The sequence below is a fragment of the Lichenostomus cassidix genome, chromosome 13 (genome assembly GCF_008360975.1).
Source record: "Lichenostomus cassidix isolate B80296 chromosome 13, HeHo_3.0, whole genome shotgun sequence".
Classification (NCBI taxonomy): domain Eukaryota; kingdom Metazoa; phylum Chordata; class Aves; order Passeriformes; family Meliphagidae; genus Lichenostomus; species Lichenostomus cassidix.
This window is the reverse complement of record NC_139494.1, coordinates 1,572,552-1,594,425: the sequence shown is the minus strand read 5'-3', so window position 1 is coordinate 1,594,425 and position 21,874 is coordinate 1,572,552. Positions and strand designations below refer to the sequence as shown.

At 48.8% G+C, this 21,874-nt stretch overlaps 1 protein-coding gene across 1 annotated transcript in view; it reads left to right on the top strand.

Moving 5' to 3' along the window:
• SIL1 (SIL1 nucleotide exchange factor) overlaps positions 1–21,874 on the top strand; it is a 76,927-nt gene that overhangs the window by 7,666 nt on the left and 47,387 nt on the right. The gene's annotated exons all lie outside the window — the stretch shown is intronic.

Below are 21,874 nucleotides of genomic sequence, written 5' to 3'. Positions count from 1 at the left end.
CTGCAGAAAGCCAACAGTGGGGCACAGAGAGGCTGCCATTGCTCCAGAGCAGCTCCCTGCAGACCAGAGAGATGGAGCAAAGCCTGGCATTGGTGGTTGGAATGTTGCAGCATGGATCTCTCTGGGGTTTGGATGGAATGTCTCAGGGCAGAGCAGGGAGCTTGGCTTGCCTGAACTTCAGCCATGGTTAAAGCTCTGCCTTGCAGAGCTGAACCTGCAGTGACTCCCCACCGTTTGTGCTGCCCAGAGTCATTTTCTGAAGTGCCTGATTATATCACAGTTAAAAACCAAGGAGCCATAGCTGCTGCTGTTGATCAGGCTGCCAGAGTGAAGTTGATGTGAACATGCTGTTGTTGCTGCTTCTGCAAAGATGAAACCATCTTATGTTCAGTGGGGAGCTGATGATACATTGCTTGGTGTTTAAATATCCATGGCTGCAGCTTCCAAGGATCCTCAGGCTATCTTTGCTGTTCCTACTCTGCTGTTCCTACTGTCACAGGTCTTCTCCTGTCTCATTTGCTGCACAAACAAGGTTTTACACCCACAGAAAAACAGTTCTCAAGGCATCCACACTGGGGAGGTATTTTCAGAAGCTGCTTTGAAGGACATGCTCTGCTTTTGGAAAGAACAGGACTCAGGCTGGGGAATAACTTGGTCCAGTTTCATTGCCAGTCTCTGTCTTTCAGGATATTTTGGTGGCCAAATGAGCCAGCACTGCTTTAAGCTGAGAAAAGGTTTTTAAAGCTGAGAGAGGAAGGAGCCAGGAGGGATGCCTTTGGCTCAGGAGTTCTGTGCCAGCTCTGTCCCACAGCCTGTGGTGGTGACATGGTGGCTGCTGAGGGTCCCCTTTTACCTTGTCTGTGGCTGTCTTGCTCCTGCTGCTCACTGGGATGTCCTGAGCTGCAGCAGCTCTTGCTAATTGCTTTGCTGAATTAATGACTGTCCAAACCGATGGCTTCTTGGTGACTTGGACCTAACTCAGACAGTGGTGGGCAGGTCTCTGAAATATTTATGGCAGTACAGTCAGGAGAGGGCTGTGAAATACAGAGTGAAACCACCAGGGTATGCTCGTTTTTGCAAAGTTTGACATGTCTAATCCAGGAAATAGGAGCCTCATCAGATCACCACAGATTTGCGTGTAGAGGGAAGGCAAATGGAATTTTAAAAACCTCATCTATACTAGATGAAATGCTTCTTCTCTGGGTTTGTATTTTTTTTTTATTAAAATGCCTTGTTACTGATGTGCAGAGGGGGGAGATCTTGACTGTAGAGTTGCTAGAATCTAGCCAGCGACAGGAGAGCTGCAGGGTGATTCCAGCAGGTAGGACAGACCAGGCTGGCTTGACAGCAAATGTTCAGTGCTTGGAAGCTGAATTATGGCCACTGGTAGCTCTCCCTCTGCTTGTTTTCAACCTGACCTCTTGCATATGAGGCTTTTCATCTCTTAAATGTATCTTGTGCCGGTCCTTTTCACTGCCATCTGCCTTCATAGGCTCCTCTCTCAGCTTCCTCACCCCTGTGGGTTTTCCTTTGCCTCTTGCCTTCACATCACAGGATGCACAGTGTCCCTGACAGTGGCTTGTGCCTAATTCCAAGTCTGGCAGAAGTGCCAGGGGAGCTGCTCCTGCCTCAGGTGTGAGCAGATGTGTCACACCAAGCACATCCTCCAGGCCTTGGTCCTGGTCTGAGTAAGAAGGATAGCAGTGTTGTCCTGCCTGGTGTTAGTAAAAGGACAGGACTGGGGCTTGGGAGATGCCCAGAGAGTGAACAGGCAAGTGCTTCCCAGCCCTCTGCTCAAGCAGGGAGTGTTTGAAGGATGCTGTGGACATGGAGATACTGCATGAGTGTCCTTCCTTGTGGCTGGGATGAGAGCAGTGCTGTTCCCTGTCTCAGCCTTGCTCTGCATTAGCTGTTTGGATTTTCTCTACCTGCGGGTTCCCTGAGCTGGGAGGTCGGAGGGCTCCCACTGGGAATGCACACATGGTCCCTGTCAGGCTGTCCCTTCAGTGTGCTGGGGTGGGCAGACAGGGGCATGGGGAGCTGCCATGACTGCCATTCAGCCAGGGAAGTGTTGGGAGTGTTGTGGCCTCAGACCTGGGTAGGTGAACCACTCGGGAAACCTCCTGAGTGTCAATGAGCAGAGTCCTCAGGCACACAGCTGACCCCTTCAGGAGAGTTCATTGACATTCAGACTAGGACATGGGAACCACAGCAAATAACAGAATTTATAGGCCACTCACTGAATATGCACATTAAAATTAAAACAAAAAAGGCTCCCACTTTATAAAACCACCTCTGCTTCTCTAATTGAACAAGGCTGGTAATGGTCCTTTGAAGGCATATTTCGTAGCATAGTATAAATGCAATGTATTTTATATATGTATATATTAAATGCAGTATATTATATATATAATATATTTTTATATATGTATATAGAAAGGCTGAGAGAATTGGGATTGTTCAGCCTGGAGAAATGACCTAATTGCCCCTTTCAGTGCCTGAAGGAGCTGACAAGAAAGGTGGAGAGAGACTCTTTACAAGGGCCTGGAGTGGGAGGACAAGGGAAATGCTTCCCACTGCCAGAGAGCAGGGGTAGATGAGCTATTGGGAAGGAATTCTTCCCTATGAGGGTGGGCAGGCCCTGGCACAGGGTGCCCAGAGAAGCTGTGGCTGCCCCTGGATCCCTGGAAATGTCCAAGGCCAGGTTGGAGGGGGTTTGGAGCAGCCTGGGCTTGTGGAAGGTGTCCCTGCCCATGGCAGGGGTGGAATGGGATGGGCTTTGTGGTCCCTTCCAAGCCAGGCCCTTCTATGATTATATGATGCTGTGTTTAAATTTTAATGATGTGAGGCCTCAGAACTGCATAGCTCCTGGTCCCTAACTTTCTGGGAGCTGGGCAGCAATGTGCTGGTTTTTGTAAGTGCACTCAGCCTGCAGATGTTAATTAGCAGAACTGCAGGGCTTGGTGGTTGTGCCCAGTGCCGGGGCAGCACCACTCACTGCAGTGGGAGGGACACCAAGCTGCCATTCTCTGGGACACCTTCAGCATGGCCAGGTGCAGCCCCACACACAGGCTTGTTCCCTGTATTTTCTGTCTGCTTTTCCTTCACCTGGTGGGTTTCCCAGCACATCCATGAGGGTATTGGGTTCAGCATTTCTGTAATGAACTGGCAGCCAGTTTTTTCCCCCGAATGCAGGTAAAATTTGTCTTCTGTCATTTCCAGAAGTGACAGTGTCCTGACAGCACTGGTGTGGTGAGAAAAAGCCCTACATTTACTGCTTGGATTGCTCAGGTTAAAGAACAAAGTGGGGCTGGAGTGGGTTTTTGGTGTGTCAGGTCAGTCCTGTCCCTTACTGGCTGTGATGTTTCTGGTTTCATTAGACAAACTGGTTACAAAAGTCTTTAGTGATGCTCATTCTGCCAAAAACTAATTGTGCTTATGAGCAGCCAAAATAAAAGTCAGCAGCTTCTTCATCTATGGGCTAGGATGTGGGGCATTGCCAAAACAAGGGTGCAGTGCTGTGTTTTCATGAGCTGAGCCATGACTCCTATTAGTGAGTTGTGGAATTCTGAGCTCTGCAGGGTATTCCAGGTGATCTGGAGTGGTCATAAACCAGGGATGAGGTGCTGAGAGTCAAGCAGTGGTTTTACTGCAACAGGAGGGGGTTAAGCTGCAGCTTTCAGAATAATTTCAAACTTAGCTTTAATGATGCTCAGGCTGGTGGTGGTATAATAGCATTAGACATCAGCAGTGGGAATCATTCCCCTGGTTAAATTTACATTGTTTGGTGGGGGGAAAGTGCTTTGAAAGAAGAGAGACTGTTTCCCAGAGAAGACATCTCTCATTCCTCTCTTTTATCTCCTTCCTGCCAAGCTGAGGATGCTGTGAGTGTGTGAGCTGCTGAGAGGTGCTTAAATGTGTGCTGGGTGATGAGGAATATCTTGCTACGGTTTTTATGTGCAAGCAGGCTGTATTTTCTGCAATAACTCTAATAACCTTCGCGTGGCTGTTTAGAAGGATGAACCTCATTAAAGAAGAGGTATTTAATAACAGGCCTATTTTTATCTCTGTCTTTATCTAACAGTCTGCACATTTATTTCAAGCTTGTAACAGTGCTTTGGAAGAAAAATGTTTTTCCTCCTCTGAAATGTTTTGGCAGTGCCTCCAGCCTTGGTTATCTTGAATTTCCAATTTGGCTATCATCCCTCCTCCTCCCAGAGCCAGCAAGCCACACCAGGACCTTGGCTCCAACATCTTCCTTGAGTGTTACGGGAATGTGGTTTCAAAACATGGGACTTGGGTCCCAGGGTCACTGAAATGGTTCTGAAGGTTTGAAAAATAATCACAGCAACTACCTCGGGCTTCAAATGTGTGGTCTTGTGTGGGACAAGCATTCCAGGCATTGCAGTGTTTCCTGCAGGATTGGATTGACCACGCTCTCTGGGGGAGGCTGGCAGCTCTGGGGGTCAGGTATTCCTGCAGAAGTTATTTATTTTTTTTCCTAAATTTGCAATTTTATTCTGTGATTTCATAAATTAAACCCTGATCTATAAATATCTTGCAGACATTGTGTTTTCAGCCCTCTCTCCTGTATTTGCTCATTTGCTGGAGGTGATGGAGGCAGCTGCCCCAGCCTGAGGGTATGCATCATCCTTCCAGTTCCTTCCACATCCATCCCTTTGGCATTGCTGGCTCTGTATTCAGACTCCCTGCCCTGACTGAAGGTTTCCTGGAGCAGAAGTGCCATTTAGCACTGTGCAGCCTGTGGCCAGGATGACCATTTCTGCCCCTTTTCCCAGGATACATGTGGCCATATGCTCCAGGAGCTGCTGGATTTGGTCCTTGGGATGTGTGTGGCAGCTGTGACAAAAGCACCTGGCTCTAGAAGCTAATCCTTGTTTTTTCCTTGCTGTTCAGTCTGGATCATGTACATCCCTAAACCAGAGTTTTGCCATGTTATCTTTTTCCCTCATTAGGAAGTTAGTATTTTCCATAGTCTTACTCAGGCTGTTCCTCCCTTTGGTCTTCCCCACGGGTTAAGGCCTCGCCTACTGAAATTTCAGTGAAACTGTTCTAGGTGGGCAAGGACAAAGTGAGAGGGTTTTCAGGCAGTCAGCACAGTCAGATGGCTCCTGTGAGGAATATTTCACCTGGTCCTTCACAGTTCATGCCTGCAAATTGTGTTCTTACTCAGATGGGGCTCCATCTTTTTTTCCTTTTTCTTTCCTAAGTTACTTAGTTTTCAATACATTTATTTATAGGGTCACACAAGCAACAGGTCTGCTTTTTCCACAGAGCCTTTCGGAGCCATGTGCTGTGCCTGCTCCATTCTGGCATAAAAACACCTTGCTCCTCTGAGGAAAACTCAGAATATCCATCCAGCTGTCTTGATTGAGTGAGACATTTTTTCTGAACCCTGCCCTCTGTTCATTTTAGAATCTGCAGGGAATTTGGGACATAAATTAAAAAGCTATTTGATGTTCCTTGAGGTCTAGAAGCTGGTTTTGCATTTGTTCTTACTTGAATGCACACTGAGACAAATGGCTCTGCTTTACTGAAGCTGCTTCCTTTAGCATCCTGAGGAAGCTTCTGAGTTAAAAAATAAATATGGCTCTGTTTTTCCAGCCCTGCTTTACCAGCAAAAGCTTGGGGAAGAAATGTAATCTCCTTGGGTCTGTCCTGACGTTTGGTAGAAATAATTCCCATTTATTGGAAGACCTCCTAAATGCTAGATTCACGTTTAATTTTTTATTATGTGTTTGCATTTTGGAAGGAGTAAGGGTGGTGGTGTTGGAAATTCTAATGAGGGATAACATTTCCGATTCAAAATATCTTTCTTCAGTCCAGAGATTCTTTTTCCTCTCTCCTGAGTTTTCTGCCTGCTCCTTAAGACTGCAGGAAGTTTTGCTTGGGTCATTCACTTGCAACAGGATGTTATCTGAATGCAGAATTAATGTATGCAGCCTGTCACTTGGAATTGCTGCTGCTCTGCTGCTGGAGAGCTCCCAGGGTTGCAAAGTCCTTGCAAGCGGCAATAACAGGAATGTGCCTGTGATCCTGCAAAGGGAGAGAAGGAACATGGAGCTGCAAGTCTCTCCCAGCACTGCGGGGTGTGAATAAATAGATCTAATCAACAATTTACATGTTAGCCCCAGACCAGGTTTTATTTTTAGGATGTGTCATTCAGCCCAAGTGAAACCTCTGCATTTTGGGCTGGTGGTGTTTCTAAAAGCAGCTCTAAGTGATCACCAAGGCTGTATTTTAAGCTGCATTTACATTTTGATAGAATCTGCTGCTTTTCTTATCTGAAACAAAGCCCACCTGATCTTCATTAATTACACTATCATTTCACCTGCTAACCGGGGTGCTACTAATTACAGTTATCTCCCTGTTCTCCACCAGATAATACACAAAAAATTGTTATTCCTGGCTCTATCTGGGTTAGCTGGAGCTGTAAGGAGGTGGCACATGGTGATGGGTTTTACAGGTGTAGTGAAGGTATTTATAGACTGTCTGAGGTAAAGCTGGAGGAGTGGCTGCTGTCCCGTTGGCTGTGCTGCCCTTCTGAGGCAGCTCTCCAGCAAAACATACAGAAAACACTGTATAAACATGGAAAAATCTGGTTACTGCAGGGTGGCTGGAGCAGGCCAGCTCCAAAAGAGAGGTGGTGGAGTCGTGGGACATTCCAAACCCTGGTGGAGTCCTGGGACATTCCAAACCCTGGTGGAGTCCTGGGACATTCCAAGCCCTCCTGAACACAGACCTGGGGCTGGAGGTGACACAGCTTGGGCAGGGGCTGGAGCAGATGATCCCAGAGGTGTTTCCAGCCTCAGCTGCTCTGGCAGTGCCTCTTTTAAGACAGAAGGGATGGTGTCTTCACAGAGAGCTGCAAACCCTGGTGGTGGTGCTGACTGTTCCCCCTGCTAACATCAGCTACAGTCTGACTGGGGCAAGCACACAAGAGTCTTCTTTGAAAAGAGGCAGCAGGAAGAGATGTCTGAGCTGCTGGGGAGCTGTGGGTCCAGAGGGCTGGAGCCCTGAGCAAGGCTGCAGGGAGGGCACCCCATGGGAGCAGAGCCTTTGCTGGAAGAGAGGTCAAGAGGCTTTTCACTTGACTCCTGTTTTGTCATCTTTCCACACACTGATCTCTTCAGATGCTCTCTGAACCTTTGGGTTACCCTCTGAAGGCAGAAGGACTTGTCCTGGAGGAGGAGCAGAGCGAGGCTGCCGAGGAGAGCTTGTACCTGTCAGCTGGCAGGAGAGGAGGGAGAGCTGAGGCTCCTCCAGACCAGGCTGTGGTCAGAGGTGTGAACACTGTCTGAGGAGGAGATGTACATGCTCTCCTCCATCCACTGTGAGTGTCCTTGGGTCAAACCACCTGCACTGCCTGTTTGTACTGTTTTTTCTGTGCTATACTTGAAAAAGTGATATATTTATTGCCTTTTTTTTTTTCTGTGAAGAGGACTAGAGATTATTCACATTTCTTTTGTGTCCTCTGCAGTGCAGGTGGTGCAGACATGGATGGGACAATGGCACCTGTATACTTGTCAGGTCTCCATCCACACCCAAGGTGCTGCCCAGGCCCAGCCTGACCTCCAATGTGATTTTATTGCAGGCTTAGGACTAGTACACCAACAGGTAGAACAAGAAGCTCAATGAAAACCATGCTCCATAAAGATTGTATCCATAGTATCAAAACTAAATATGGAGCCATGAAAGGGCACATTGCAGGGGTAGTGGAGCTCTGAATGGTGAGGTTGCCTGCAGTTCTGGCATGAGGAACCAGAGGAACTCTGGTTCTCCGTGGTCGTCCTCCATGAGAACCTCTGGTTCTCTGTGTTCTTCACAAGGATGTCCTGATGGCTTGCACAGAGCCTGCTGTGACAAGAAGGTCTCTGTGCATGAAGATACCATCCTACCATCCTACAACAGCTGTTCCTCGTCTGCATCGCTTCCAGGGATAAAAGTCCTGTCCTGCTGCATCTCAGGGAGCCCTGCAGAAGCAGCACAGAGGGGACAGGCTGGGTAGCACCTGGGCAGCACTGTTTTAATCATGTATCCTGGTTCCTGCCACCAGAGCTGTGTGCAGGGTGGAGATGTGTGTGTTTGGGGGAGGGTTGGCCCGACCATTAGCTTGTCAGGGTTTGCAACACTGGCAGCTGGGGAGAAAACTGTTATTAAGTGTAACGTGGCACCTTGGATACAGAAGCATGGGGTGACAATAAATACAGCCTTCCATAATGCCATTTTATAGTGTCACTCTTCAGAATTTATTACGACTTAGTTGCAGCCATGCCTGCAGGTTCTTGTGCTTGAATCAGTAAATTGTGTTCATTATCTCCAGCATTTGCTTTGACCTACTGTGTTTTCCAAGGCAGGAGATACTGGAGGCGTGGGGACACCCTGGCTGCTTTCTTTGGCAGCCGTTTCCTTGGTGCAAATCCAGCTTTTCTGGGGTTTGCTGTGACACCCCAGGCAGTGCTCAGCTGCGTGGGTGGACCCCAAGCGTGATGTGGTGGTTGATGAGAGCACTGAGGGACTTGGGCACTGAGGACCTGCCAAAATCACCACAGTTCCACGGGGAACAAGGAAGGAGCTGGGCAAGGAGAGATGCCATTGGGATCTTGGAGCAAGTTGGCACATTTGTCATCCCACTGTGGGACCACTCCAACATCTGGGCAGTCTTGGATGTGCTGAGGATGCTGGAGGTGGCAAAGGGTTCACAAGAGCTTCCTAAACTGCTGGCAGGGAGTTGCTACACCCCTGTTTGGTGTCCCCTTGCTGTTGACTGTCCCCATGGGTTGGCTCTCAGGAGCTTGCTGCTGAGAATGGCACCAGTGTTTTCAAGGGATCCTCAGTCCACAAATGAAACTGTGCCACTTCCTCCCATTTTTTGTCAGGACAAATCCCAGCAGCAGCATGTTTGTGTACCCTTATCCCCATCTTCAGCATTTAGGTCTAGCATGGAGGGAAATGAGTTCAAGCCCAACCTTCTGGTAATTTATTATGTTCCTTGTGCTTAAGGGCAAAATTTAAGTTGCCAAAAGCAGATGTTTGCATGCTCTTTTTTTAGCTCTCAAAGTACTTTCTGTGTGCTTGATTGATGGACGTCCCTGTTACATTAATAGCTGGGCTTTGCAGAAAGCTGTTATTACCAGGAGAATCTGGTGTGGGTTTCAGTTTTTCTTCTTGCATTGAAAATCCATTATTAATGTCTTTTTGAGGAAAAAAAAGGCTTCAATTCAGGCTTTTTGCTTTGCTTTCTCAGGCTTCTTCTCAACTCTCTTCACTGAGGTGCTTTAAAAATCAATAGTACAAGTGTTCTTTATATTTTGCAGGGTGGTGGATGGTTTCTGCGTCTTGCCATTGATTTCTGATTGTGTTGCAGGACGTTTGGGTGCACACAGGTTGCTCTGTGATGGATAATTTCATGTGTGTCTTCCTAATCATACTGAGTTGGCTTTTTGCGTGTTCCCTCTATCTGGATGCTGCTGCTGAGCCTGGAAGGCACCTGGAGAGCTCTGAGTTCAATTCTGAGACACCAAACTTGTGACTATTCATTTAATTTGGATTTGATTTTCAATCAGACACAGGGGTCATGTGAGGCTTGTGAGGTCTCCTCTTTTGTGTGTCTTTGCAGAGTTTTTCTGCCCTGACTTCTCAAGCAGCTTCGTGTTGTGCATCGTAGGAGCATAACAGGTTGTCCTGGCTTTGTGTGCAAAGGTCATAATGCACCTTCAGCTTCAAGCACTGACCTTGCCCTTTGGGTCAGCTCTGCTGGCAGATCTCAGCATTTCAGAAGTGCAGAGTCATTGGATCCCAGAATGGTTTGTTTTGAAAGGGATGTCAAAACACATCCAATTCCAATCCTCTGCAATGAGCTGGGAAACTTCCCACTATCCCAGGGTGCTCCCAGCCCTCTCCAGCCTGGCCTTGGACACTGCCAGGGATCCAGGGCAGTGACAGCTTCTCTGGACAATGTGTGCCAGGGTCTCTTCAGCCTCATAGGGAAGAATTTCTTCCCAATATCTCATCTATCATTCCTTCTGACAGTGGGAAGCCATGCTTCCCACCTGCTGCTTCCCTTCCTGCTGCTCCATGCCCTTTTAAAAGTCCAGGTGTCAATGAAATAATACAGAGCACAGACTGCATTTGTAGCTGCTGTAAAGTTGGGTTTACAGACAGAGGCTCTTGGAGCACATCAGTATTGATGGCACATGAGCACACCTGTGTGAGAGCTTGTTGGCACCAAAGGATCCTGTGAGGAGTGACATGACTGTGGCCAGCACGGGTGTTGCAAAATGCTTCCATGGCTCCAGGTGGGCTGGAACAGGGGAACAGGGGAAGAGCTCTGTGTGTGTATGTGTGTGTGTGTGCACTCCTTCCCAGCCCTCCATGCACTGGCACAGGCTCCATGTCTGCCAGGGGCTTTGGCTGTACCAGCAGGCAATGTGGAGTGGCCTGGGTGTACACAAATCTCTGCTGGCTGGATTGGGCTGTTTGGTCATCAGGCTTATCCTGAACAGGGTCCTAGACCTTCAAACCTGGGTGCTGCACTTGGCTTCTCAGGAGTTTGTTGTTGCCGTTTATCCGTGCAGGGGACAAGAACACACAGCTGGCAGAGGAGCTGCTCCTGTGCCCCTGGGAGCAGGAGGGCTTGGCTGCATGGGAGCTGCTGGCAGGGGACACGGCAGCCCCAGCCCTCCCTGGCCCGGCAGTGCCGCTGTTTGCCGTGCCGGGGAAGGGACAGGGCTGGCATGCATAACAATGGGCAGGCTCTGACCTTGCCGCTGGAACTCACTTAGCAATTCTGTTGATGTTCTGGAAACGAAAATATAATTCAGGCCACCTTCTCCTCCAAGCTGACCCTGAGAATCTGGGAGAAGAGCTATTGAATAATTAGGGGCCTTTTTTTTTTTATCCTTTTTGCTAGAGTTACTGCTCAGTGTTGAACTGTGCTCTAAAGTGTCATTAGTTCCCTTGAACTTATTGGTCCTAGTGTACTTTGCATTAATACAATTACGTAAATTGCAGTCTCATTAATCACTGGGGGCTGTGGTGCATCCCTGTCGTGCTGGTTTTTGGGTGGCTTGGCTGGTGGGACCCCCGTGGTGAGGGGTGGAGGCTGTGGCTGGAGCACTCCCCCTCTGCTCCTGCACCTGGTTTAGTTGTGCTTTTTGTGTCTCACCCTGTAGGATGTGGAGCATTTGCCAGCACTGCCATGATTTCAGAGAGCAGCCTCACTGCTGCAGAGGAGAAAAGGGAAAGGTGGGTTTGTCCTGAGGGAGTTTTGCTGGACCACATCCATGCTGCTGTCACTCTGATTTGGGTCTGTGGAGGTCCCAAAATGCAGAGCCCAGACTCGTGGCTTTGCAGTGAATACCCAGAGCCCGAGCTCTTGCGCAGGGTCTGCTGCAGGGCTATTTGATGATGCTGTGACTCTGTCTCCGTGGCAGAACTCTCAGCCTTCCTGGCAATGTAAATTCTCCTGGCTGCATGCTAAAATTACACTGAGTTATTGATTTATCTTTGAGAGGATTTCCTTCCCGAGGGACATTTCTGGCTGTTGTAGTGATTTAGCTCTTCTGCAAGTGCAGAATCCGTGGCAGGGCAGAGCCACCCTCCTGCCCTCAAGTCTGCAGCTCAGGGTCGTGCTCCCTCAGGCTTCCTCTGCAAGCTGATTTCTGTTCCAAGGCTGGGACAAGGTGACACAGCTGTTATTTCCCTGTAACAACTGCAAATAAAAGGGCATTTTCAACTTTCCACTGCAGAAGCTGCAAGTCTGGGACAAGCTTTTGTGTCGTGGCACCAGTGTTATCTTGGGAATGCTGCAGACACAGCTCCAAGGCTGGCATGTGGGACGTGTGAAGCCATGCCAGCGTTAACGCACCCGAGCTCCTGGGAATGCTTTAGTTCCTTAAAGTGGGGCATGGTGGGAGCAGGATGAGGCTAACACTTCCTTCCTAAAGCTGCAGGGTACAGCCTCTCTTTTCTTTGCTTTCTACTGAGTCACCATGGACCATCTCTAAAAATCAGGCCAGGCAAGTTCCTGCTGGTAATCCTGAGAAGGCAAACCCAGTTCTCTTCTTCTACCACCAGTTTTCTCCCCTTGGCCCTAAAATCACAGCTTGCTAGTTGTGGCTCAGCTGGTGAGCACCATCTGTAGAAGAACCTGACCCTTCAGGACATGGCCAAATATTTCACCTATTCTGTGACTGGCAAACGCCCAGCTCTGTTTCCTTGGGTGCCCATTTGAAGCACATCTTGTGGGTTCCTGTGTCTAACCCCACAGTGGATTTGGCACCAATCTCAGCTGCACACTGATAAAATATGAGGCTGCTCATGCATGTGGTGTTATAAAACAGCATCCACCAATTAGGCCCAGGGAGAACGTCAATTTATTTTCCTGTGAACCAAGTGTGGCACAGCTCCTTCCTTTCTCAGTGATCTATCTGTGAGATAAAACACGTCCTTAGTGTCTATCTTAAATACTGCAGTGTTGACAAGTTCTCTTGACAGAAATTAGGCTAATGTCCCTTACGACTGCGTTAGCTGTAGAAACAAGGCTTTAAATTGAAGCTTCGCAAAGCACTATTCCAACGCGCTCTCCAAGGCATCTTCTTATTCCAGCTTTTATTATCCAAATTTGTTCTCACTCTTGCTTGGCAGCAGGGCTGGCAGGCAGCTCTTTCCGATACATTCTGCTCGTCTCGCAGCCAGGCGGGTCGGATCAGGCACCTCCCAGTGCTGAGCTAGGGAATGTTGGCCAAACGTCGGCAGACCTGGGTGCCCTTGGCTCTGGGGGATGCTCTGGGCTTGGGGAGATGTCGGTGCTGGGATGTGGCTGTGGCCATGGGGGAGAGGAGCCAGCTGACACACATCGAGCAGAGATGGGATCCAAGTCAATAAACTGCACGCCCTGCCAGCAGCAGTGTGTCCTGAAATGCTCCCAGTGGGAGCTGGAGCTGGGAGAAGGGAGTTTGTGTTATACGTGTCTTACCTTTCCAGTTTCAGCATCAACTGAGTTACAGACTCAGAAGCTGAGGACAGGAGCAGAGAATGCTGAGGCCTGGTCATGAACAGCTCTTGAGCTTCCCAGCTTTCCCCTGGAAAATGGTTTCCTTTTTTGCTCCTTTACCCTCCTCAAGTTGCACACTCTTAGCCTTCAGCTCCTTGTTTCCAACCACAGATTAACCATGCCAGTCTAGACCTCCTGATTCTCACACTGGTGCTGGTCCTGTAGGATTATCCCTCCCCAGAAAGCCGTTGTGTCCTTTCTGTGCCTCCACGTTGCCAGGCTCTTTTGTGGCCATCTCAGCAGCCCCTGAGAGAGGAGGAGAGGCTCTCTCTGAGAGTGACAGATGTGGGAGACACAATGGTTGATGATGTTCTGGAGCTGCTAATCTCCATCATAGTAAAGAAGCTGCTGGTGCCTCTCTCAAAAAGGCATTAGATGCCTAAAATTCCACAAAATTAATACCATCCTCAATTCCTTTTGTCTGGTTCTCAATTCTCCTGGTCACCTGCCTTGTTCTTCTCTGCCTACGTCCTGCATTGATCTTCTCTGAATGTAGCCAAGCCTTCAGATGGGCATTCTGGAGTAACAAACAGACCTGAGGGTTGACAAGTACTGAATGGGTTATGGCCTTGGACTGGGGATAAATAATGTAGTGAGTTGGAGAGGGATTAAAACTGGCTTTTGTAAATAAGCTTCTCATGGATGTTGACTTGGGGACATGGTGAGACAAAGGTCACTGCAGTGTCTGTGTATCCTGGTGTGTCATTTGAGAGATGAAATATCAGTGTGGCTGGATACCTTTGTGTCTGTTCCTTCTGCTCAGACCTTTGTGGGATTAAACTCTCTAAACTGCTGCAGTTCACAGACCAGTATCAGAAGAAAAAATAAATCAAGCGCCTCATATTGAATCCTGAGCTTATGGCTCCTGCTGTACCTGGGGCTGTGGTAACGCACTGCAATGCCTGGCTTGAGGATGGGGAGAAGGGTTTGCTGAGAAAGTGAAAGCATGTTGTGCCCACTTTACAAAAGGGCTACCCTTCCTCTTCCTTCCATTTGATTCTTTTTTTCATGGTGTGTTTTCTGCTGTTGTACTGCAAAGGAGAGCAGCCCTTTCAGGAGGGAGGTGGGAGGGCAGAGCACTTGTTACAATGAGCTCTTTGCCACAGAAAGCATTTCCCTATTGGAGCAGCAGCAGCAGCAGCTACATCCACGGATGCTGCAGCAGTGCCTCTGTCAGCAGCACTGTATTTCCCACTTGAGCCCTCCTGCCACCCCATCCTTCCCTGGGATCCTTCCTCCCCATCATCTCGCTGCCATCTGCCTTCACTTCCATCACTTTGGGACTTCCCAGGAGGCCACAGGCACCTCGTGGGAGGGACACACTCTGCCCTGTGTGTGCCAGCCTTCCCTCCTGTCCTCGTGGTTCCCCTGCCCATGGGAGGGGCGAGGTTTGGTGTGTGTTCAGCAGGCAGCTGGCCTGGCTGTGGGCACGAGGCTGGGCTACGTGTGCCACCATCATCGCCTTGGCCGCCGGTGAGGGTGGGCGGGAGTCACATGGACCCGCTCTGGCACTGCCAGCCAAGCTCCTGCCTGTCCCCATGGTCCTGCCTGTCACCAGGGACTCGCCTGCCTCTCCTTCCCTCCCTCCCGCTGTCCTGCTGCAGGAGCTGTAGGCGAAGCCAAGTGGATTTGGCAGGCGGTGTGAGGAGTGAGCCCAGCCCTGCCAGGGTGCCACTGGTTTGAATAACAGCGTTCACAGCACTCAGCACCAGCCGATCAGTTGGGAGAACATCAATCCCACTGCCACGGGAGAGCCCTGGCTCAGGGAAAAGTGACAGTTGTGAACACTGTCAAACCCAATGTCCAAATGGAAAGGTGCTTTCACATCTCTAATCAAGTGTTACTTAGTGGAGAGCCCCTTCCTTGTAAGGCTCTGCTCTCCGCTAGCTGTGGATTGAATCATGGGAGGAGGGATTAGAGTCTGGCATCGTTTTTAAAATGTATTCATTCTGTTTGCTGAGGGGAACAAATTACAGAGAAGACCTCTCAGCACTGGGACAAAAGAGTGGCTCTAAAAACCTTTTCAGCCAAACAAATGCTTGAGCTAGAGGCCTGATGGATGATGCTTAAAGACATGGTTATTGCAGCAAGGTTGGCATTAAAAATCACAGGGTGCAAGAAAGTTCTCCCCAGGGTTACTGTGGGTGTGTGTCTCCCTGTAATCCTGGTTGTGCAGAGTCCTTAACACCCTGAGTGCCCTCAGTGACCTCTGTGGCATCAGCCTTAGGAGAGCAGTAGCACAGCAAGCACCAGTAGGTCACTTCTCTCTTGCTAAATAAGAAACTGGAATGGAATCAGCCCTTTCAGAGTGGCATCACTGCTCGTGCCAGGGGGCTTGCAACTGGATGATCTTTAAGGTCTGTTCCAACCCAAACCATTCCATAACTCTTTCCCAGCTCAAGCGGGGTTCAAGTCCAGCAGAAAGCAGTGTTGCTGCCTTGGGACCTGTGAGGAGCCTGGGCAGGAGCACACTTGGTGTTGGGTTGTATCAGAACAGGGCAACTTTGGGGTTTTCCCAGGAATGGCTTTGCTGCCAGCAGCAGTGCTGGGTGTTGAACTGGGGACAGATTCACTCTTGGCAAGCTTGAAAGCATTTCAGATGACTTCTGTCCCTGCTCCACTGCAGCATGGAACAAAATCAGTGTTAGAGAAGATGTTGTACTTAGACATTACTGTTTTGACAGGTCAGTTTCTATGATATTTATTAACATAGCTTGGAATGTCACAGAAAGGTTTGTCAGATGAACTAACCAACTGAAGTGTCTTACATGAGACTTCCTCAAGCACCTTGTTGAGGTGCTTTTAACTTTCATTCAATGTCTCAAAAATTCATCCCATCCAGGCCTTTCTGGAACACCCTCTGTGAGCTGCTGACACAAAACGGAATGTCTGGCTTGGGGATCAAGCCTTGCCTGCTCCGTGTGTGTCTGGGTGCTCTGGGAGGCAGAAGGAAGCAGCAGTGTGTTATTTGCTCATTCTGTAAGGATAAAACAGTTTTCTTATGGTCCCCTCTGCAATCCCAGGAAGAGAAGGACATCTCTTTGTCCTTGTCAGCCCTCTGCACAGCAGGATCTTTGTCCTTATCGGGGGACAATGATCAGACAAAAGAGTGGCGATAAACCACGCTGACACTGCCAGGACTGTTCCCTTGCAGGCAGAGGCAGCACAGCTCCTTCAGCCTGAGCTGTGCAGCACCTGGGAGAGGTGGCACGATGGGACCAGGCATGGTGGGTCAGCCCAGGCGTTCATCCTGCATCCCATCCCCTGCAGCTCATGTTTAAGGGACAGTTTATGACCATGGACAGCATACAGTGATTTTATAAGAGTTTCCTCTATAATTAATTGCAGTAGGTAACCAGAGCCCCTGCTGTCACTGGTGACCTAAGAAATCAAGAGGCAGTGACCAGGCTGATGCTTCTCTGAGGAGGTGCTGGGCTCAGCAGGCAGCTGTGGCTTCCCAGCAGAAGTACAGTGGGAAGAAGAGCTGCACACACACTGGATTTGTAAAACATTTCTTCCAGCGTCACAGGAGTTTGTGCTTGGAATGTGGACACAGGTGTCTGAGCTTCCTCACTGCCTGAGGTGGAGAATGCTGGGGATGCTGAGACAACTGCTGGGGGAGCTTCCAGGCCTGGTGCTGTGAAACCTCTGCACCAGCTATCGGGAAGAGGTGACATAAAGCATATTAATGACATTTTCCAGTGGCACTTAATTGGGAGGAGCAGTGAGTGCCAGACAGTGAACTAATACAAAAGCTGTAGCTGAGTGAAAAAGGGACAGAAAGAAATAAAATGAGATTCAGGCTCTGGGCCTCTTCTTCCCATCAGTAATCCATCTCTTCCTTACCTGTGTCTGCTACGCATCTTCCTTTTGTGTGTAAAAATGTTCTGTTTTGAAGTAACAACCAATCCAGAGAGTGGTAGGACTTGCCTTTGTAGGAAAGAAAGGGAAAAAAAGGAGGCAGGCTTCGCTGCTTCCTTGCTCAGCAGCTCTACCAGAGTCTGGGGTCAGGGCATGAGCTGAGCCCCCAGACTAGGCTTGGTTCCTCTGTTTTCCTCGGAACACCCTGGTGCAGCCAGCATGCTCTGCTGTGGGACATCCCATCCGCCCAGGCAGAGCTGGAGTCAGCCACAGTGTCCCCTGTGTGCCACCTGCACGTGGTGCCCCAGCCTCAGCCTGTCCCCCACCCCTGGCACTGGTGGCTCCTGGAGCTGGTGGTGCAGCCCTGGGGAGCTCTGCTGCTCCCTGGGATTTGTCTCCTTGTAGTTTTTAATCATTATTTTATTAACGGAGAAGGTGCGGTGCCATCAGATAACTTATTGTGGATGCTCTGTCAGTGTGATTATTTCAATACTGCAGCACTGCCGTGTGTTTTGCTGGAACATTCACATATTGATTCCAGATTCCTTTGTTGCCTGTACTAGAAAGAAAGTCCCTTTCCTCTCACTCCCTATGCAGAGAGAAACAAAGAGTAAAGGAAAGTAGATTTTATCTGAGGCTTGCTCACATACCGAGGTAATTTCTGAGAGCTGCAGAGCCACTTACTGACTCATAACTGGGGCTTGTTTTCAAACCCTTAATAGGTTTTTGAATTCTCTTACAATGGCAAACAAGGATGCTCACTTGGGCACAAGCCAGGGATCTGTCACAGTGAGCTGGATCACCTTTGTTCTGCTTTCACCAGCCTTCCCAGGGGACATTCCTCTGCCACAGGGGACAGAGTGCTGCAGGGGGAGAGTCTTGTGTCCCTCTTGGGCTCCTCTTGCCGGGCAGTCAATGGCAGCCTGGGGGGCCCAAGGGGTGGGGATGATGGGATGGGATGGGATGGGATTGGGATGGGATTGGGAAGCCAGTGCCAGGAGGTCAGTGAGTTACTGCACAATCTTGCTGGGAGCTTTGCAGGTCAGTGTATGATGTACAACTTCCCTGGTTATGTTTCATGCCTGCCTGTTGCTGTGCAGTGAGTTGGGGCTCAGCCTTGTCCCCGTGCTGAAACACAAAACCACTTGTGGCCAGCACCACATGGAATGATGTGCTGGGAAGGAGCTGGGCAGGATGAGACCTTTCTCCTTAAGTGAGGAAACACAGTTGGTAATTTGGTTGGTCTAGAAAACGAGATGGGGTTCTTTGGCTATCACTACATGCTGGATATTCCACACAACACCCTCTGCTTTTAGTAATGTGGTGTACAACATGCCTGATCCTCCCTCAGTTGTGAGCCTGGTAGAAGCATATCCTGTTTTCCATTTGTTTATTTATTTATCATCTTGTTTTCAGCCTCTGCAAGGCTTGATATAGGTATAGAGCCTGGGAAACGTACACAGAGCAGAGTAACAGATAGTTGTGATTTGGTTACAAGGCAATAATTTAAGTGGACAGGTTTAGCTGATAACATAAAGCACATGAGAGAAATCGCTTCGGTTTATAAATGTCAGCAGAGCCCCTGCGAGTGAGCTGCTGCCTGGTGCTGCTGCTCCATCTAATATATTATGAGGAGATATAAACAGATGTCTGAAAAAATCTGGCTGACCAAGATTAAAAGAATGGGGCTATAAATTAAAGCCTTCCTCGGCGTCTCTTTAAGCAACTTTATGGACAGAGCACATCCAAATAAAACGAGTGCTAATGCACGGAGGGAGCTGCAGGCGGTTTGGGCTGCAGAGGCTCGGGGGTGTGGCAGCACCCAGGGGTGGGGATGGTTTGTGGGGACAGCAGTGTAAGCCAGAGCCAGCATGGGAGACCACAGCCTGTCCTGGTGCTTCTGCAGCTGATAAAGGGATTAAATCGAGAACAGGAATAACACCATCCCAGCAGCGTTGCCACAGGATCAGTGTCTCCTGCTTGGAAAAGAAATGCTGTCGCTCTGCTTTGACATTTATTCCCAATAAAGACCTTGTCATTTGTGCAGTGACAAGGGTTTTATCTTCTGGGAGTACTTTACCTTTTGGACACTGTCTTTTTGGCTGTGAGGCAGCTGAGTGATTGAGGGACAGAGGTGGGTGACAAGTCCCCATCAGGGGCACTGGGTGCTCTGCTCAAACCCTGTGGCTTTCTCTAAGATCCATCATCCCAAGGCTATGCAATAACACATATTTAAACTGAAGGAGAGCATGTGCAGGTTGGATATTGGGAAGGAATTCTTCCTTGTGAGGATGCCGAAGCCCTGGCACAGATTGTCCAGAGAAGCTGTGGCTGCCCCTGGATCCCTGGAAATGTCCAAAGCTGGACAGGGTTTGGAGCAGCCTGGGATAGTGGAAGGTACTTCAGCCTATGGCAGGCGATAGAAATGAATGGGCTTTAAGATCCTTTCCAACCTAAACCATTCTGGGATTCCATGATTCTGTGATTTTATTTTAAATTTATTTTAATTTATTTTAGTTGTGGTTAAAAAAATCCCAAGAGTGGGATATTTTTTAAGTGGTAGGGAGTACAAACCAGTTGTGGGGGCAGGAGTTTCCTGCTTCCCCCTTCACAGCTGTAGCCCTTCTGTCAGGTTTGTGAAGGGGCTTTCACAGCTATTTCTACTCACTGGGTAGTTGATTTAGAGGTGGGAAATTAATTAGAATGGAAATTCTTCTTTCCCTTTATGAGGAGCAAGGGATGAGGTCTAGCAGCTGCAGGATTTGCAGCTCTCAGGGAAGTGGAACCATTCCGTAACACATCTATGCAGTGCCTACCTGTGGATACACATTTTTTATTTGTCTAAGGTGTCAAGGAGAAAATATGTAACAAAATGGCTTAAATATAAATGTGTTTTTATATTTTTTAATTGAGTTTAATTTCCCAAATGCAACTTAATGCAAACAATGAGTAAAAAATTAATTTCTCTCGGGAAAAAGCTATTAACGGAATGATTCTGTTTTAGCAGCATGTGAAGCTCTGTAATTGCTTACATATGTATTGCTCCAGTGTGTGCTCCCAGTTGTTGAATAGTATCAAATTATAGGAATCAAAGAGAATCAACTATTTTTAAGGGAAATGTCTAGAAGCTACATATTGAAACATGATTAAAATTCAGGATTTCTAGCTTGCTCGTCTAAATCAGCAATTTTAATCACATTATTCAAGTCAACCCACCCTCAAACACACTTTCTACTTCAAAATACACCAAACTAAATAAGGCAGAAGAGCTTCCTTGAACAGCTGTAATATTTTTAAGTGACAATGTCAATCTTTTTGTTGAAAACAGAGATGTTTTTCATGGTTTATTTATTAAAGCAGCGTGTTTGTCCTGCTGTGCCATGAACCTGGGCTGCTGTGCAGGATGGCGAGGAGAAATCCCTGGAGCACCGAGAGCTGCTTAAATGCATCAAGGCTGGGATATTTGCTGTGGGGTTGGGATGCTCTTGGTCAAATCTCGTTTAGTGTGCAAAGCAGGAGCAGGAATGGTTTGTGTCTTCGCTGACGGCAGCCTCTTTGGCTGCGCTGGGTGTGCAGCTTGTGCACACCAGCTTTGGGTTTGGTTTTATTTACTGCTCACTGAGAGCAGAAGCAGGAGGGCTGGGCTCCCCAGCCACCCGGGCCTTGTGGAGCCTGCTCCCCTGCTTTGCCTTTGCATGATTCTTTCAAGCAAAGCCCATCCGCCTCCCTCCTCTCCCCTGGCAACCGGGAGGCTGCCGTGGCCGGATGCAGTGGGAGCACGGCAGCCGGACTGGGGCTGTTCCTGGCTGTGCCGACAGCCCAGAGCTGCTTCAGCCACTGCTGGGGCTGTCACCCGCTGGTGACACGGCCAGGGGAGCCACTGGCTTTGGGAGGGGAAGGACCCAGCTCGCCCCTCGCTTTGCCCCCTGAGCATGTTTGTGTCTGCGGAGGAGGAGATGTCCTCCTGTGTCTGTGTGCTCAGCACGCGATGACATTTGATCCTAGAATGGCTTGGGTTGGAAAGGACCTTAAAGCTCATCTCGTTCCACCTCCCTGCCCTGGGCAGGGACATCTCCCACTAGACCAGGCTATCATTTGCTGTGTTTTCCTTGCTGGCAGAGCCCTGTCTCAGTGTGTCCTGAACCAGGGACAGGAGATGTGGTGTTGCCCTTTTCATGGAGATCCTACTGACCCCTTTCTGACCAGCACATCCCAGCTCCTCCACCAGTGAGGGGCACAGCTCAGAGATGGCACTGGATTCCTGCAGAACTCAACTTCTCAGCGTGGGAGGATACTCCCATAGATGAAAGGTCCTGTGTTTCACAAGTTTAAGGAGCAGGAGGAGGTCGGTCCATGGAAAGTATTCCAAGTGTGGAGGAGGCATATCTAGCCTGTCCTCCCATGGTTTTAAGATGGGAAGATAATCACATCTGTCCTCTCACGTATCCAACCAATGCAACTTCTAATAGACAGGATGTGATGCAGAGAAGGAGGGTCTGTCAGAAATGCAAACTTTTTTTTTAATAGGAAATCCTCCAAGATGGATTTTCCTGGTTTTTCTAAATGCATTTATACCTTCTAGATGGCTCCAGGCTTTGAAATGTTTCCGTCTGAATTGTGACAAACATCCCAGTGTTATGTAGGAAGCACCAGGTCCTTTGATCAGGGAAATATCTTTTTGGTCTTGAACAGGGAGGGATCAATCTGGTTGTTCCTGAGACTAGAGCTTTTTGTCTTTGAGTACATGTATTTATTTTACAAAATAATTAGCCTTGTCTTCACTTCCCTTTGGTAGGAGATTCTGCCTGTCTCCTGCAAGCTGTTATTCTATCCTAGGTATCTTTTTAGGTAAAAGGAGAGTGAGGAAGGAAAGGCTGAATAGGGAATCCTCCTCAAGAGGGAGGAAGGTGAGCAGCTGTGTGTCTGTCTGTCCAT